Source organism: Cavia porcellus, unplaced genomic scaffold (genome assembly GCF_034190915.1).
Source record: "Cavia porcellus strain 051 isolate PalLab524CR breed Dunkin Hartley unplaced genomic scaffold, mCavPor4.1 scaffold_28, whole genome shotgun sequence".
Taxonomy (NCBI): domain Eukaryota; kingdom Metazoa; phylum Chordata; class Mammalia; order Rodentia; family Caviidae; genus Cavia; species Cavia porcellus.
Window position 1 is genome coordinate 28,428,232 of NW_026947511.1, and position 17,403 is coordinate 28,445,634.

At 42.5% G+C, this 17,403-nt stretch overlaps 1 protein-coding gene across 1 annotated transcript in view; it reads left to right on the forward strand.

The window, feature by feature from the left end:
• Positions 1-6,403: 6,403 nt before the first annotated feature.
• The window catches only part of LOC100735668 (core histone macro-H2A.2), a 45,655-nt gene continuing 34,655 nt past the window's right edge, over positions 6,404-17,403 (forward strand). Inside the window, exon 1 of the mRNA XM_003473707.5 lies at positions 6,404-6,570. The gene's annotated coding sequence lies outside the window, so the exon portion shown is untranslated. The remainder of the gene's footprint in view (positions 6,571-17,403) is intronic.

The window sequence follows — 17,403 nt, forward strand, 5'->3', positions numbered from 1 at the left end:
ACAGAATAGCAATCTCTCAGAAACTTAAAATGGAACTAGAACTTCTATGATTCAACAACTCTACCTCTGTGCATACTCCTGAAGGAAATAAAATGAGCTAAAAAAAGGACAATCTGCATACCCATATTCATATCAGCACAGTTCGTAACAGCCAAGACACCCAAGCATCTGGTGATGGATGAATGCATAGAGAACAGGGGTGTGTGTATACAATGATTATTCAGCCATAAAGAAAAGGAAATCCTGTTATTTGTTACCACATGAATAAGCCTTAAAGGCATAATACTAAGTTAAATAAGTCAGAAAGACAAACACTATATGATCTCACTCACATGCAAAGTCTGAAAAAAAAACTCATAGAAACAGTAAAATGTTGATACCAAGAGGTCAGGAGTTGAGGGAAACAGGAAATGCTGGCCAGAGAGTAGAAACTTTTGTTACGTGGTGAATAAGTTCAGAGGAATCTAATGTACAGCATGATGACAATAGTGCACAATGCTATATTGTGCACTCAAAATTTTCTAAGATCAATCTGAAATGACCACCACACACAGACACCAAAGAAAAAGACAGCTATGCAAGATGATAGGTGTGTTACTTAACTTGACTAGTAATTACTTCATTCATATATATCAAATATATGTAGCATCAAAGTAGTACCCTGCATATTTTAAATATGTAGATTTTTACTATTCCCCAAATTAAATTAATTAATTCACTGTAGAGTCTACTTGATTTGTGGCCAGCAAGGGAGGTGGAGAAAGCACAGAGCCTTCTCTTCCATTTCTGTTTTGTCCAGTCTAGAGTCCTCTTTTCTCCCAGTATTATTAACAAGATCTAATTTTCAGTGAGGTCCATCAATAGTATCTAGAGGGGTGGGGATTTAGCTCAGTGACATATGCGCCTGCCTTGCAAGCGCGTGGTCATGAGTTCGATCCCCAGTACCGATAAAAAAAAAAAATAGTATCTAGAGATCAAGTAGCCAGGGATCCAAGAATGGTTTGCCCTCTTTTCCTGTGGAATATAATCAAGGGCTTGTGATCAACCCCATGGTTCCATCTCCACTCAATCCGGCCGTGAGCTATGTTCTGGTCATAGCTCAATAAAGGCTTTTGTTTGGATTTTTTTCCAGAAGAGAACATATTTTTTTATGCAACAATATCTTAATAGATGGAACTGGGCTCCATTTCTTGGCTTTGAGGTAATGAAAAATTAATTACCATACTTTACAAGTAATAGTTTCCACTCACAGCACTCCCCTAGAAGTAAATATATCATAAATAGTTACTGTAATACCAGTGGCTGGTGGATTGGGCAGCCTGTCGTCCATAAATCCTTTTTCAACAGACATGTTATTTCTCCTGGGGGAACAAACAGATTTGTTTTAGATCAGAGAGTCAACTGACAGATGGCCTTTGTAAAAACACACCATTTGTATAAATAAATTATAGTTTTACTATGGTATTCCACATTCGTGGACTTGGAAAATCAATGTACCTATTCTTTAGAATTGGCCTGAACTGGAAAAAGCAATTTTGTGCAGGTGTGAAATCACATTGCACAGATCTGGCAGCATAGATGCTGAAGTCCAAATTCTCTAGATGGTTGCTGCCACTTCCCATCGCAATTGTCACAAAGAGGTCTGCCTGGGGTAACGGGATGATCTCTTAGACAGCATCACTGAGCAGAGCAAGATACCAACTGGCACGCTCCCCTTAGCCCTGAGTTCTGTTTCCATTAAGCTAAATGACACCATGTGCCTTATTTTCCCAACCAAAACTTTGCATAATTGGAGCTGACAGTATATTTGTCTTAAAAACTTGAGATGTTTCGTTTTTCTATACAATACAATTCATCAGTTAAATGCTAAACATTTGGAAGATTCCTTTAAAATCCAGGACAGCCTTACCTCTGAGCCTACCACAATCTCAGTCACTACCTATCTTATAACTATACACAAGTAACACACTTACCACATATTTATGTATTCTACCACAGGATTTATACATAAGTACACATATATACACACACATACACACAAGTGCAAATTTTCTTCCCAGAACCAAAATTCAGAGCTTAGTATCCAACAGGATAGATTTGTTACTGTTTTTCAGAGCCAAGACTAGCAAACTGTTTATTTCGCTGGAAGACCAAGTCATTCATTTCAGCCACCGATGCTAAGAACAGCCTTTGTGTACCTAATAACAGCCTTTGTGTCCTTTCTTTAAGGACATACTTCCCTCCATAAATGATTAGGATTTTAAAGTCATCAGTCTGGTCAAGGAAATAAAAGTTTAATATTAATCATATTCATTATTAAAAATATAGTAACATGAAGGACAGCATGTTCCTAGCCAAAAATATGTATTTTATGCCAGATCAATTGCCTAGTGCTTTTTTTTTTTGGAGCTATAAGGTACTTTTAGAAGCTGTACTTATTCTTTAGAATGATGAGATATTGTTTAGCTTTTTGTTTGCATTCATAACTATAGACCCCCAGGTTGCTCTTTAGAGTTATGACAGCCGGTCCTTGATGGAATGAATAACATATCCCACAATGCCTAAATTACATCCAAAGAAGAGCTTAAATCAATGATGTCCATTTGTTTTTATGACACTCAGAGGGAATCTCAGGTTACTTCAAAGAAAATCAGAACTCTCAAACAAAATTAATCTAGATAAACACATCTTGCACATTTACATTTACATATACAACATATAAACATATGTCTATATGCTCATAGTCCTTCTGGAAGAGGCAAAGCTAGGAAATTAATGAGTGTTACCAAGAACCCAGAAGGGTAAAATGAGCACAAATTATAGTATGCATTATGCTATTATATGCATTATGAACTAATCAGGGAAAATAAAAGTCCACTAAATGACAACATTATACACTGGATCATCAGAAAGAAAAAAGGTCAGGGAGGAGCAAAAAAATCAATGAAGCTATTTTTAAATGGGTGATTTTGTGAATCAATTACTAGCAGTCCCAATAGGTTGTATGGCTACTCATTTAATCCCCTTTTTTTTTCATATCTACATGGTGCTACATTCCTGTCTGTGAATGCAGAAGCAATTCATCCTGCATCTCAATAAAATCTTACTAGACATCTCCGTTGCTAATGGAGCCAACTCAGAATCAATACATGTATTCATCATGTTATCCACACATACAGGTCAAGGGTTAAGCAAATGTTTTCAATACAGTTATAATCAACCAACCCTCCTGTAATTAGACTATTTGGTGACTCTTTAAGTGTAGGTATTGGGAGAGACCCAAGAGTCTTTTTATCTTATGACCAAGTACAAAATTCCTTTGTTTAAAGCAAGTACACTTCCCTATCATCACATTACACAGCGAACGAGAGCATAAACCTGGTGCTTCCTAAATCTCTGTGGACAAGTTTCTCATCTGCTGGCTGCCTCAGTTTGTCTAACTGTAAAAAAAGGAGAAATAGTGTTTACACCATAGAACTGTCGTGAGGATTAAATGAGTTAGGAAGACTGAAGTGTTCAGCACAATCCACATAGTAAGCTTTTAAAAGTGTGAGCTCTTACTGTCATTATGACCTAACTTATCAGAGGTACTCTAGCTAGAGGTCACTGTGGAACTAAGACCGCTGGTGATCTTGTAATCCTTCTGGCTATTTTTAATGTATCTTAATTATAAATATTATTTTCGTGTTTAGATTTTATATGTGCTAAATATTCATTATTAAACACAAGTCATTTGTCTTGACCTGCATATTAAGTTGCATATTTGTCCTTTGTGCATCCTGAAAAGCTTGAAGATGCCAGAGTTTATATTGGCTGTGTCTCGAAATACACTGGAAACTCTACCACTGATTAGTCTGCATGATCTTGCTGGCTCACAGTACCCACCTGAGTACCAGATTTCCTTCTATAACAGAAAGGGCTTGGACCTGGTGGTCTTTATGATCCCTTCTGTTCTAAGAACCAGAGCATTATCCCTGGGTTCTCTGAGTTGTGACTGTATCACCTACAGATGGTCCCTGACTTAGCAATGGTGCAACTTACAAGTTTTCAACTTTACAATGGTGCAAAAGCAATAAGCATTTGGTAGAAACTGTTCTTGGAATTTGGGTTTTGACCTTTTCCCAGACTACTAATACGCAGCACAATCCTCTCCTGAGACACTGGGCAGTGGCAGTGAGCCATGGCTCCAGACAGCCAGGTGATCACGACAGGAAACGATCAATACCCTCCTGTAGACTGCGTTGCCAAGCGAGATGTTTTGGAGGTTAGGGACATCTGCCCATTAGTCATAAAATACTTTCAATTGATAGTAACTTTCCATCATAAGTATGTGGAACATCTGCATCTGAAGAAACCACTCAGTATAAAGTTGGAGGATCTTCATTAACAAATTTCTTAGACACAGCCTTCCTCAGGATAGTACATCAGCAAATGCTAGGATGAAACCAGTTTCATAAAATTCACATAAAAAGGACAATGTATATCATTTTCATTGGAAAATTATATGTAAATCTAATATATATTTTATATATTAGATATATTACATATAATATATTAGATGTAATAAATCTAATATATACTGATGAGTTATTCCACTATATTTCAGTAAGCATGCCTGACTGAGGGACAAAATAGGAGTATTTTTTAAGCACTTCTAGAGGGTTCTGGAACTCTCTTGAATGCTGGCTTGAACTTTATGTCTGTTAAAGTAAGAAGGAACATAGGCATTTGCCCTGGGAATGAGAAAAAACACCATTCAGAGATGTCACAAAAGATCATTTGAAATCCCTTAAATACATTTCTCAGGCAAAGAAGACTTTATCCTGCCTGGATTTCTGACCTGGCAACTATTTCCCAAGACAAATAACAGTGAGGCTGTACACAACACAAAAGGCTTAAAAAGTCAAGTGATGGAAATCCTGATCACCTGAGACCCCAGTCCCCTGGGATCCAGGAGAGTTTGAGAAGATGTATGAAATTTAAAAAGAGGTTATTTACACCTGTAAGATATATGCAAGATTTGGAGGAAAATTAGAGGAAGGCAGCCGATTTCTCAGCAAAAATACGTGTTTAAAATGTACATCTTCTAAATTTAAAGTGCGATCTATAAATGCCAGCAATAGCCACGACTGACTAGTATAGACCTGAGGGTCATTGGCACTAGGTTCTCCCCATTCAAGCAATCAGGCTTGTCACTCCAAACTCCAAACTCCCCCACTGTCCACACTGTCCACACAGTTACAAGGTATGGCAGCAAATATACATAATATGGTCAAACAGTAATGGCTTTGAAAAGCATCCATTTGGCCAATGCTGGAGAATTTTGCTTTCATCCAAGTCCCTTTTTTGAAGAGATCAAACCATTGCCTCTCAGAATCCTTGAATTCATCAAGGAGAAATGAAAGGAAACATGGATGGTCCTTTACAAGTTAGCATTCCCCAGTGACATTTGGAAAAAAAAAAAAAAAAATGGTGCAACTGGCTTTCCAGCCAGGAACCCTGGCCCACATCTCCAAATAGGAGTGCTGGCTTCCACTGGGGACAATTAGTTCCTAATCCTCACTACTGTCACATCTGATACTGTCTACCATACCCTCACACAAAGGTGTTTTTCTAAAACTAATAAAAATTGGTCCCAAAGTCAATAGCCTCATGCTAAGTTTTATCCCATTGGGATATTACCAATGAACCTACTGTAAGCAGCCCAATTAAAAAATCATGCCCAGGACTGGGGATTCAGCGGCACAAGCGCTAGCTTAAGCACGAGGTTCTAAGTTTGATCCTCGGTACCAAAAGATTACAAACAACAACAACAAAAATCATGGCCATTCACACTGTCTTGACCATCAAAATATGCATCTGCTGTTCCAAGAATTAGACCACAACAGATTCTGAATCCGACTTAATTCATGGAAGAGTGGACAGGCGTGGATATAAATTCTCAGTTCTTGTAGCTGTGGCTACCGTATGTTCTCTTCCCAGTGGCGGCCACGAACACTAATGTGCCTTATTATTTCAGGACATTAGAGAATCGCTCGCGTTCACCTTCTGAGGCTCTCCCAGAAAAGCCAGATGAACACTCGCGCGTCTCCTCCTCCCACCAAAGGTAGATGCGGCCAACAGGAGAGGCTGGGTGGTGACCATGGAGCCTGGGTCCCCCACTCTGGGGAAAGCCTCGTCTCCGCAGGAGGCCCTGGGCGCATCCAGCAGATTCGCTAGCTACGCGGAGGCCGCGCGGTTCCATCTTTAATGCTCCTGAAGGACAATAGCTCATCAAGCCCCACCGAAAGCCCCAGACCCGTCGCGGAGCCTGGGCTGGCGGGGGATGAGGCTGAGCGACTCCTCCTAGAGGTGGTTATGTGGAGGAGCAATCCGTTCTCCCTCCTCCTCCTCCTCCCGCTACTATCCTCGGCCCGGAGAACTGCCGCTTGCCGCCATTGACAAGCGCAGATAAAACCCAAAGAAAGGCAAAGAGTCCTGCCCGGCACCGACGCCGCGCGGGCCGAACCTGCGCCCGGGGAGGGGCGCGCAGAGGGCAGCGGGCGCGCGGAGCAGGCGGCGCAGCACCAGGTGAGTCCGCCATGGCGATGGCATTATTGTTTCGGGGCTCCGGGGTCTGGAAACAAAACGCGCCGCCTGGGCAGTGCAGGGGCCAGGGAGAGCCACCCCTGCCTCGCCCCCTCGCCTCTCGCGGGCGCCCCGGTAGCCGGTCCACCTCTGCAAATAATAATAGGAATAATAGTAATAATAAATCTGCCCAGCTTGCTTCCTCGGGAATAAGGGGGAGGGCTGCTGGAGCAGCGGTAACATTCCTGCGGCCGGCGAGGGGCCGGGGCTCCGCGGGCAATGAGGGAGGAGGAAGGAGGGACGCGCGGTCAGCGGCGGGCCCGGCAGCTGGAGCTGCAGGAGCGGAGGGCTGCTGCGGATGCGGCGTTCGGGGCGCCGAAGAGGAAGGAGGCGCCGCGGGGCGTTGGGCGGGGGGCTGCGCCCGAGCCGAGGGCGCCCAGCCGGGCGGCTCGGGGCCTCCGAGGTGCCGGGCTGCAGGCTGACAATGGAGGGGCGCAGAGGCGAAAACGGCGGCACGGGCGCGGGCAGTGCCGGGGAAGGTCGGCCGGGGACGCACGGCGGGCACCGGAGGCTGCGGCGGGCGTATGCCCCGGGCGGGCGCGGGGCCGGACACTCCCCTCCGGTTCCCGTTCCGGGGCACCCGGTGCCGACGCGCGCTGCGCTTTCCCCGGGAAATGGCGGCCCCTTCGCGGTTCGTCCGCGCAGTCCCTGCGTCGCGCTTTGCGCGGGAAAATAATAAATAATAATAGAAAAATGGGCAATAAAAGTAAAGTGATTGCGGTGCAGGGAAGCGCTGCGCAACCGGGTGCAGGACGCAGAATCAGGCGCGGTGCGCAGCGGGTGGGACCTGCCCTGCTGTCCCCTGCGCCCAGTCGGCGGTCCTGGTGCAGCCGGGATCCGAATCTGGCCAGCCTGGCATCTCGCGCCCCCGGGTGACCTTCCCTGCCTTCCCTCGTGGGGGCGCCGTCAGCCGCTGCCCTCTTTGTTCCACATAACAATGGCCAAATGTCCATTGGTCCCCCAAGGGCCAAATGAGACTCCCTTTGCAAGAGTTCTGCATTGCTGTTTGATTGTTCCCTGGTTGAACCTGAGGACTGGTAATTGCTGGGGCTTTTTACCAACCGCCTCAAGACAGATGAGGGAATTAAAGTGGAGAAATGAGTTGATAAACCAAAGCCCAAGTCTCCGCGGGTTTGAGGGGTACAGTGGGCAGGCAGCTCCACAGCCTGATTGTAGGACAGTTCCTGTGGTACAACAGCCATGTGCTGTCAGGCCAGTGTTGCCCAGTGTGGGGAATTCAAGACGAGGGCCCACAGGCCCAAGGATCCCTAGGGGCTCTCAGTCCACTGTGGCAAAGCGTCCCCAAACACAATCGTACCCTCCGTGGGCTACACAGTTGCTATTGAGATGGTTCACGAGGTGAGAGAAAAAAAGACCTTATTAAAAGCGAGAATGACTTAATTTATATTGTCTCAAAACACCAGCTAAGCCTTCCCTAAGTCTCAGGCTGTTCATATTTACTGGAAGTTTATCTCTTACTGCTTTAGCAGACTTCTTATATTTAAACAAACTGTTCAGAGCGCCAAGATTTGATAACATGCCAATGACTTTTAGAATTCCTTTATCATATCAAGATTATCATATAAATAAATACAGGAATTGTCCAGTGGGAAAATTTCTCTCAAATAATATAATTCACATCTTCAAAACTGCTCTTTACTTGTATCCAAATTTCCTCTTAAAATATACCTGCTTTTGCTAACCTCCGTTTTCCCCACCCCAGCACAGTTCTGCTCGCTTGGATGCATTCATTGTCAGGCTTTAGATATTATATGGTTTCTGCTATTTGAGAACTCTATGAAGAATCTACCCCTGAATCCAGAATGTCCCAAAGACTCTGACCCTGCTCCCACACCATTCCATCTTGTCTGCTTCCCAGGGTTTATGAGGTTCCTTTGGCAGCTGAGCCCCAGCAGGTGGGACACCCCACCAGCTATTGTCTGAAACAACCACTTCAGTTTTTTCTGCCTCCTGCCAGCAAAGCAGGAGGTAAATTCTGTTGTAGGCAACTTTAAAGAGAAAGATATCTGTAACTTGTTCTGGGGAAGCATGTGCAAAAACTCAACCAACTTTCTGGAGAATGTTTTTCATTCTTAAGAAATAGCTTCGGAGTTAGATGCAATCTTGGTGAATGCTTTGAAACATGTGTATTGCACAGAGATAAGCCAAAGAAATCAAAATAAATTTAAAAATAACCAGTTTGCTTAGAGGTCATTCAGCAAACATGCAGAGCTCCGATTTTCAAAACACCTCTGAATGAAAAAAGCAATGCAGATGTGAGGAAGTCAGAGCCTGTTATTGAAACTGCAATCCCCAACCTAGGAGGCAAAAATAGAAATGCAGACAAATAAAGTGCGAAGTGAAATTGACACGCTTGTACTGCCGACAGATGTATAAATATACCAATTTAGAGGGCAGGTTGGCACTATTAAATGGATAATGTGCACATTCTCTGACCCAGCATTCCATTTCTTGGTATAAATCCTGGGGCTGGGGATTTAGATCAGTGGCATAAGTGCATGCCTGGCAAATGCAGTTGTGAGTTCCATCTCCGGTAAAAAATAAAATTAAAAAAAACTCATTAATCTTGGTATATACCCTAAAGAAGCAAGTACATGCATGCTCAGGTCATTGCTGAGTTTTGGTAGTTCCAAAAAAATTTTTTTAAAAAACTGTTAATAGAGAATAGCCATAAGTAAACTCTGATACATTTATCTATCTTCTGGAATATTAAACAGCAGTAAAAAAGAATGAAATATATATATATATATATATATATATAGATAGATAGATAGATATATATATAGATATATATATAGATATATATATATATATATAGAGAGAGAGAGAGAGAGAGAGATCACCAAGATGTATTATTAATGAAAAACAGGCAAATGTAAAAGAATACATACTGTTCTATACTATTGTTATAAAAAAAAAACAAGCTGAGAGCAATGGTGCACACCTGTAATCCCAACTACTAGGGAGGCTAAGTCAGGAGGATCTCAGATTTGAGGACAGCCTGAACAACATAATGAAATTCCCTCAAAATAAAAATTGAAAAGTAAGAAAAAAAAAATAAGGGCTAGGGATGTAGCTCAGCAGAACACTTGTCTAATATCAATGAAACCCTGCTTCTGATGCCCAGTGCTATAGAAAAAATAAAGAAGGAAAGGAGAGCCAGAAAGAGGGAGGGAAAGTTTCTGTAAGTGAAAATGCCACATAATTGGTATAAAATAAGAAATACAGTAAGATCTGGAGCCATCATCAAGAAGATATATTTGGTTTGGTTTTTTGCAGTACCGGGGTTGAACCCAAGGCCTCAGGCATATTAGGCAAACACTCCACTGAGTGATAGATACATAAGCTAATACACTCAGGTTCCTAGTACACGTGGCATGTGGTAGGCATGCAATAGGAGCTTTTTCCTGCACACTGAGCTACATCTCCATCTCTTTTTTGTATTTCATTTTGAGAAAAAGTCTCACTAATTTGCAGTCCTCCTGCTTCAGCCTCCTAGAGGGCTGAGATTACAGGTGTGTGTCACCACACCTGGCTTGGAAGTGCTATTCCACAAAAGAATATAGTGACAACTTGAGGATGAGGAATTTTTTTCTTAAGTATACGCTGGGATGTCTGTTAGGAGTTGGATTAGAGGAAAGAAAGAATATTTGAGAAGATAATTCATTCCTCCCGCCCCCCAAAAAAGTTACAGAAGGAAGCTAAAAATGTTTTTGAAGCAACATATTTGAGTGTGGTTTCTTTCATTCGTTAGCTAATTTAAGGAATATTTATTTTTGTCTATTTGTTTGTTTTGTTTTTGAGACAAGGTCTCACTGTGTAGCTCAGGCTAGACTTGAACTCACTATGTAGCCCAGGCTGGCCTCAAACTCACAGCAATCCTCCTGCCTCAGCCTCTTAGGGAATATTTAGTGAATGTCAACTGTGTACTGATGCTCTGCTGGGTTCCTTGAGGGATAAAGCAAGGAGCAAAGGTAGGAAAAGCAGCCTAGACCAGGGTTCTAGAAATAGGGGAGGGATCAGGGCTGGGGATTTAGCTCAGCGGCATAAGCACCTGCCTTGCAAGCAGGCGGTCATGAGTTCAATCCCTGGGACCGATAAAAATGAAAAAGACAAAAAAAATAGGGGAGGAATCGTAGGTGTGGTCTCACACAGACTGTGTTCACAAAGGAGTCATCCCATGCCCGCTGCCCATCCACACACACCTTTCGCTGCAGCTGAAGGACTGTCCCTCTTGCCTTCTATTATGATTCAGTAAAATCCCATAATCTAAGCTGCAACAATTGTGGCTCCCAGACAGATGGATGGGAGGGACTCAGTGTGCCCAGCTTTCAGGCAAAGGAAAGCATTTACTGTTGTGTAGGTGTAGACGATGTGGCTCTCAGAGTTTCCCTGGGGTTGAAATTTCATTTCCACCCTCTAACACCAGCTCCTGTGACGGATGAGGAAAATCAGAGGATGCTGCTGAATTCTAAGCCTCATCTTATGGAACACAGTCCCAAGTGCTATGGTACTGTAGCAGTTGCCTTTGAGATGGAGGAACAAATAGACAGGAGCATGCTTAAGAAAATGTTAGGAGAGCTGGTTGTAGTGGTGTACATCTATAATCCCAGTACTCTGGGAAGCTGAGGCGGGAGGATCGTGAGTTTGAACCCAGCCAAGGTTATATGGTGACTTAGCAGGACCCGGTGTCAAAATGAAAAAGGGGCTAGAGATGTAAGTCAGTGCAGGGGTCCTGAGTTCAAGCCTCAGTATCAAAAATAACCCCTGCATTCCACAAAAATAGTGCTCTATAATGATTTCTTTCAAAGAAATAAGAGTCAGAGATTTAGCTCAGTGACATAAGTGCCTACCTTGCACATGGTTTTGAATTCAATCCCCGTACCAAAAAAAAGAGAGAAATAAGTGTCATAATGTTTATTAAATGGTTAATACCTGCCAGGTAAGTACTTTATACATACTAACTCATTTAGTTCTGAAAACACCCCCACAGGTAGGTACTGTTAAACCTATCTTTCAAAAACAAAGGTTAAAACTGTACCCAGAGTCACCCTTAAGGGACCCCAATGCAGACAGTTTGACTGCATAACCTTGGACTCTATGTCCATTCAGTAAGAAACAGGAGCCACCAGCATTCCTGTGATTCTCAGGCTGAGTGCATTTTAATATCAAAATTACAAAGTATATGCAAATGTGTATTTTTAAAACTCATTTGCATCACTGTTCTCCCAGCAAATGAAAGATAAAGAACGGAAGGTTGAGCCACGTAACACCATACTTTAAACTGTCTTGTCACGAAGTGTTAAGCAAGATGAATTTGGTGGTTTCTCTGAAGCCCTTATTGTGCATGTATCCATCTCACCATCCATCATACTTTGCCCCATTTATTTGACTGGCATGGCCAATTTGGACCAGGCAAGCAGGGTAAGCAATCCAGTCAGAATTCTTGTGCTGGGACAGAAATGCGTGTGGAAATACACACCGGCCAACAGCCCAGGCACTGACTCCAGCTGATTCTTCGATGGCAGAAGATTTAAGGACAATGACCAAGATTTTTAATCTTAAATGACAGTTCATAGTCCGACTGGTGATTTGGATGTTTTGGTTTTTTTCTGGATATGAGAAGCAGCCCTAATGATACAGTTTAGATGCCTAAATTTGGGGTGTTTCCATGGCAACAGGACAAAGATATAATAAGATAAAATCAGACTCCTCCTGGAACCCAGACCCCACATTTGCTGGGCTGACACTCCCAATGGTCTGTGTATAGAATTTTGTAACTCATGTCTTGAACCTTTGCTGTTACTCAGTGATGCATTAAAATTAAATAGTGGTGGTGGAGGACAGAGAGGTAAATTCCAGTAATTTAGACTGCATACAACATAAACTCTCAGGTGAGGCAGTCATTCACGGGCTCCCCGTCAGAGACCTAAACTTCCAAATTGATCAGTCTTGCAGGGTTTCAGTGAAGCAGTAATCATCAACTCAACTCAAGTGCCCCGTTACTGATAAACTGCTCTTTTCTCTTGAGCTGATCAGAAGTCAACAGCAGAGATGGTCATCTTAGGGTGGAGAGTGGACAGTCCCAGAAGCAAAATTCAGCACATTTTTCAGGTGCATGTGTTCTTTTCTGTGATTATCATGGATGATGAAATAGTGACTTCCGAAGAAAGATGCCCCAGGTGTGACTTACTCTTCCCCGGTGTTGTATCACTGAATGTAAATAGCAGGTGGGGCCAGAAGGGGTCACTCAGGTGAGCGACCTTGTACCACAGCAGCATCTTTTGAACTGCAGAGGACCTGAGAGGTCAGCAGATGTGACGGCTGCAGGTCAGGGCAAAGATGGAAGCCAGTCAAGATCCCACACCCTCCCCTCTACCCAGGGCAGCTCTGTTCTGAGCCCCATGAACTTGTTCAACCAGTGACGAGTTCTGGAAAATCCACTAATTTGCCTATGGGCCATACACAGCTGGTGAGCCCACCTCAGCCCACTCTATGTCCATGCAGAGGGTGCAGTGTGGTTAGTGTTGAATGGCCCTCGTAGGTGCCACCATGGGTCCCCGCATGCATAACCACTGAATGACACAGTGCCCATCACAGAGCACTACAACTGGAACATGAGCTCCCCGCATACACACTCCGACCACTTGTCCCCACAGTGCAGCCAGGCCTGAGCACTAAGCAGGGAAAACAGGGTAGGGAGCCTCAGGCAGGGTGGAAGAAGAGGGTTTCAGAGCAGCTGCCCCTCCTTGCAGCCGTCCTTCGTTGGGGGCAGAGAGCAGACCCCTGCCCACCTGTGTGCTGTTTGCCTGGTGACACTGATGTCCCTAAAAGGCCCTGATACATGAGGCAGCACCTGCTAACTGGCACAGTTCCCTCATCCAACCCTGCATACCCGAGCTCACCCATCTCCTCTTCCCGCTGAGAAGCTCCTCTTGGTCCCATCCAAAGCTAGGGAATGCAGGAGGCTGCTGCTGCCCAACTCAGCACCAGAGGCCTCTGACCGAGGAAGCAGGAGAGCGGCCCACAGTTCCTAGTTGTCGACTTTCAAAGAACAAAGCAACAAGAAAAGACCGGGCTGAACCCAGTGAGGATTTTGTCTTTTTGTTTTGTTTTCTTTGAGTAAATAGATTCAGGAATACAAGCTGGTTCATTTTCTGCTTGACTTTCTTTTGAGACACATTACTAACTCAGATTCAAAGAAAATAAAAGTATTATGCATTTCTCATCCAACTGGTACCCTAGGTGGCCAGACATTTATATTAAAGATAACATAAGGCTAATAACGAAGAAGCAAACTCTACAACAGCAATTGCCGCTTCTCGTTGCTGCAAGAAAACCATAGTCAGAACCGGAGGTGTAGCTCGGTGGCACAGTGCCTGCCTGGCGAGCTCAAGGCCCTGAGTTCGAGTCCCAGTTTAAAAAAAAAAAACAGGAAAGAAACGAAAACCATAGGTCAGATCAGCCCGCCGTCATGGCACACATGGTAATCCCAGCCCTTGGGAGGTTGAGGCAGGAGAATCCCAATTCAAAGCCAGCAAAATCTGTCTCAGACAAAAAATTTTTTTTATATATATATAGAAAGGGATAGGAATGTAGCTCAGTGTAAAGGCCCTGGGTTAAATCCCCTGTACCACCCCCACCCCGAAAAAAAGCAAGGAAAGGGAAAAAACCATAGATCAAATTCAACAAAGACAACAAAACATGTGAAAAGGCCTCTGGTCCTGAAGCCCAGAACCCCAAGTCACCCCTCTCCTCCTCACCATCTGTGTAGTGACCAAAGCTGCCACATGCTTTCTGCCTCTGCATCCCAAAGGGCAGCCAAACTTCCCACTCCGCATGAATTGAAACACTTTTTTTAAAAAAGGAAATGATTTGTTATCCATCAGTATGATTTAAATAAATTGGATTAATGCTTGGTTCTCACATTCATGGTTGGTTAATTCAGTTAATTTGATCTAAATGTCATTTTGATGAAATTGCATTTGATATAACTCTTTACATTATAAATTGTTAATGCGCTTTAACCTATAGGACGATAAAATTATTGACTATCCTCATTCACTGAAAGGAGACTGTGGAAGAAAATGGTTTGGAAAGTATTGCTTGTGCAATCATGATTTGCCCTTGGAGTTCATAAATGGAAGTGTAATAGAGGAAGTGATTTAGCTGGTATTACTGAAATGGTTTTTTACAGCTACAAAATGATGCTAACAAACTATTATTATTTTAATGCAATACTTAGGGTAACACACCAAAATATATTCGAATTCTATTACATGTGAAGCTGTCTAAGAGATTTGGTTCACACTCTCTGTAATATATTTCTACATATGGTTAATATGTTGATATTAAATTCCCTTATGTCCTACTTAGTTTTATTTCATCTCATTTTATTCCCCCGAAAGATAGTTTTGAACTGAGAGTAAAGATGCTTCCTTGCAGTGTCTACTCCATTTATCACAAATATTTGCAATATAAAATATTCTGAAGCACAATACCATAGATGAGGAAAATAGCGTAGGTACTGACAATATAAATAAATTGGATCAATTTCTGCAATTTTAAAACAGGGCACAAATCCACTAGGAATGACAGGTTGTAAATTTCAAGCTCACAAACATGTCAGAAAACAGTATTTAAAGTTTTTAAAAATTCATTTTCATCATTAAAAAGCTGGAAGACATTTCTGGATTTAAAATTACCCATATGAAAGCATTTAGGTTTGTACACTTCTGAAGAGAATAAGCATGAAAGAGTGTTTTAAAGTCTTTAAACACCTGCCTGGCAAGCGAAAGGTCCTGAGTTCAATTCTCTGTACCAAAAAAAAAAACTAAAAACAAAATGTAGTCAGCTGTCTTGTAATTCCAGCTTCTCTGGCAAGACCATCCCTCATCGTGACCCATCTCACCTGGGAACCGTGGCCTGTAATTGTTGTTCCTAGTCCTTAAATTCTCATTTTCCTGTCTCCCCCTCCCTCCTTCCCTTCCTCTTCCTCTTCTTCCTTCTTTTTCTTCCTCTTTTCACTCTCTTCTCCTTCTCCTCCGCTGTCTCCCCTCGCCCTCCTCATCCCTCCCCGGCCTCTTTCTCTCTGTCTTAAACTTGACTGTTACAGAACTGATCATTTAACTCAGGGTGCTGCAGGCTTCTAATGGACCACCCTGCTGTTTGACTAGGAGTTTGTTATGGTCTTCGTTAGTATACAGTAAAATGGGGGGCCAAGGCAGAAGGATTGGCATGGGTTGGAGGCCAGCCCGGACTCCAAAGTGAGTTCAAGGCCAGCCCAAAATAATACATAACAAGATTATGTTCACAGAAAAAAAAAAAAAAAAAAAAGTTAAGTTGCTTGAGGGTTAAAAATTCATTGTTTATCTGCTCAAAAAGACCTGATTTGAATTAAATGAAAACTATCAATCTAAAGAATCTGGAGTGCCTTTTTAAACTTTAAATAAAGTTTGCTATTTCTCACCAAAAGCAATTAATTCAGTAAGGGCAAATGATTAGGGATTTTCCTTTCTTTCCCCTCCTTTGTTCTGGGATTACAGTGTAATTTTAAATATTATTTATGAGAATCTCCTATGCTACAGTTGTACAAATACAGCCACACTGAATTGGATTCCATTATATTAATGCGTCTTTAATAATTTCTTAGTACAACATTTTATACTCTTCAGTTATCTCCAGGCCAGTTCATTTCCAGGGACTCACCTGGTGATGGAAGTGATCTTCATTTTTAAATGTGACAGTATTACTCAATTATAAAACAGTGGAGCTATTTCTCCTTATCAGCATATTCGTTTCTAGACTACTCTGCAAATGAGGTTTGTCAAGATTTAAATAAAAATGTCACTGTCAGTTTCCATTTCAAAATGTTGGACTAAAGCCTGTGCCTTCCTTCAGCCTCCTCCTTCTCTAGAGTCCAGAGAGATAATGACAGAGAGGCTGAAGGAAAATGACAACCAAAGCACAGGGGCTGGTTACCATAGATTATCAGCCAATAGGTGATTTCAAGAAACTTCTAGAAGGCATAACTGGCATAAGAATGTGCATGTCCTGTCACAGGGAAGCCACAACTAAGAATGAATGCCACAGACCTTAGGTGATGGTCCATCTCCCGAACTACTGGGCGAATTGGCCTAGCAATCTGAGGGGTTCTAACTAAAGAAATCTAACAATTACAGGGCTTTGCTAGAAGTTCCACAATAGATGTGGCTTTATAAAATAAAGCTCCCCCTTTCTGGCATTTGGGAGCTCTTATTCCTAATGGGACACTCTAAGGTGTCATGCCCTGGACACACATCCAGAGGTTCCAAGCAGGAAGTGTGCACCTCAAATAACAGTTAGGGAAAGTTCTTCTTCTGTAATAATTAACTCCATCCTTCATTTTTAGATACAATGCATAAACAAAGATGGCCAGACATATAGGAAAGACGCATGAAAGCAACAGATGAAGATAAATAAACAGAACTGCCTAAATAAAACAACTTAAAGAACAGACAGTAACTTTAACACCTAATTAGTTTCAGAGAGAATCAAAGAGATGGTACACTCATAAAAGAGTAGGATGCTATGAAAAAGGAACAATCAGGATAAGAAAGAGCTCTTCAAAATTAAAATACTACCAAAATCAAATGTTGAAAGGAGTTAAAAGACAGAAGAGCTGTGGAAGAGCGATTCAAAGGATTTAACACCCAGTTTACAGACCTGCCAGTCAGACAAGGAGATGTGAGGGAAACAGAGGGGTGGGGAACTCAT